The sequence below is a fragment of the Nannospalax galili genome, unplaced genomic scaffold, assembly GCF_000622305.1.
Source record: "Nannospalax galili isolate Female #2095 unplaced genomic scaffold, S.galili_v1.0 scaffold475, whole genome shotgun sequence".
Lineage (NCBI taxonomy): Eukaryota > Metazoa > Chordata > Mammalia > Rodentia > Spalacidae > Nannospalax > Nannospalax galili.
The window spans coordinates 5,773,033-5,775,086 of NW_008339435.1; positions in this window are offsets into that span (position 1 = coordinate 5,773,033).

A 2,054-nucleotide genomic window follows, 5' to 3' on the forward strand; every position below is an offset into this window, starting at 1 on the left:
AGTTCCCACAGAGGCCCAATTCAGGTGAGGGTCAGATGTTTTCAGGCTTTCTCCTAAGGTCTGGATCCCTGCGGGGACGATTTTGGCCTCAGGAATTTTGGGGTTGGACTGGCCTGGGAACCTGGCCCAAGAAAGATGCTGGTCTAGGGCAGCTGGTGGCCATCCCACCTAGAGATGCAAAGGCAGATGGGGCAGGAAGAAGCCCCAAGGTCTCCTGGGGACTGCACTGAGGAGCTGGGTTGGTCTGGATGCAAAGGATCAGGAAGAGGAAAGGTCAGCCCCAGAGTTCCAGAAAGAGGCTGGTGGGTGTTGCAGGCCTAGGGAAGTAGAGGGAGTTGAGGGTGGGGCCAGGCCCAGAAGCAGTGCTCCTGGGGCCCATAGAAGGCACTAAGTTGGTCTGGATAAAAAGGATCAGAGAGCACTATTGGTTCCCCAGGTGTCTGGGGCCCCAAGACAAGGAATGGGGCAGGGCCAAACTAGGAGGAGAGAACAGAGGCAGAGATGGGAAGGTGAATGAGGCTGGGGGTGTCAAGGCGCAGAGGGCTCAATGGACTTACCCCAGAAAGAGGCCTGTGGGTAGGAGAGAGGCCTCTCTTATCAGTTTTAAAAGCAAGCAGAGGTCCCAGGACTTAGAATGAGGGATTCTTCCTCTAGCTTACCTCAAGGTTACACTTTTCCAGCCTCTTATATTATGGAGTTTATAGTCTTTGAACATGGCAGATTAATAACTAAAGTTTCAATAAGAGCTGGAGGGATAACTAAGTTGGTAAAGTACCTGCCAAACAAGAATGGGGACCTGGGTTCCATTCCCCAGAGCCCACATACAAAGCTGGGCACGGTGGCACACCACCAAAATGCCAGCACTGGAGAGGCAGAGGCAGGTGGATCCCTGGGGCTCACTGGCCAGCCAACCTAGACTATTTGGTGAGCTTCATGACAATGAGAGAAATTGTTGGAATGGCAAAGCTGATTCAATTTTGTTCTAGTTGACTCTTGGTTCAGCCCGTGTTTCTGCCTAGCCCCCTCCACCCCTGACCCCTCACCCCCACTGTAACTGCAGTCAGCCAGGCCAAGCCAGCCCACCATGAAGGCCATGCCTATAGTTTCAGGGGTACATTGTTTTTACAATACTGGGAAACTTACAAGTAGCCAGGTAGCAAGTCCTCCCACCCAGCTATACCTGCATCTTCATGGAGTCCATGTTTCTACACTTCTGAGAAACTTGCTTTTCTTAACTGAAACTTTTTGTTAACTGAAAACCTCTTTGTTTTTTTTACTTAAAATATTTTATTTATTATTTTTATTTTACATGTATGAGTGTATTGCATGCATGGATGTAAGTGCACCCATGTTGCGCAATGCCCATGGAGGTCAGAAGAGGGTGTCATCAAATTCCCCTGGAACTGGAGTTACAGGCAGTTGTTAGCCACCATGTTATTGCTGGTCGAACATAGGGCCTTTGCAAGAGCACCCAGTGCTCTTAACTGCTAACACATCTCTCTAGTCCCTGAAAACCTCTTTGTTAACTGACCTGCCCCTGGTCTGGTATAACTATGGTGATTTGATGTAGCTATAGTAATTGAGTTTTCCCCTGGCATGATGTAATTATGGTTTTAAGCTTTATAAACCCCACTCTGCCTACCCTTGATGTCAAGAGTTATTTGGGGCCTTAGCCATCTCTCTGACTGCCAGCCTTTCTGCTAGCTATTAAAGGACTCTTAATTCAAACATCACTATGTGGTGTTCCTCTGTGTCTCTTACTCAGTATTACAATTGTCTCAAAAACAAACAAACAAACAAACAAACAAACAAACAAAAACTCAAGGTGTATGGGACTGAAAGATGATACCCACACAGCGAGGGGATAATATTTATTTTACTAAGGTATCAATGAACTGTTTGGAAATAGTAGGAAATATTCATGTAGGTATTTATATTCACCCTATAATTATCACATTATTGCTGTCCATAGTTGAATAATATACCTCTTAATTTCTCTAAGTTTTATTTGCAAAGCTAAAGCTTTAAATGATAGTGACCATTTTTCACACTGT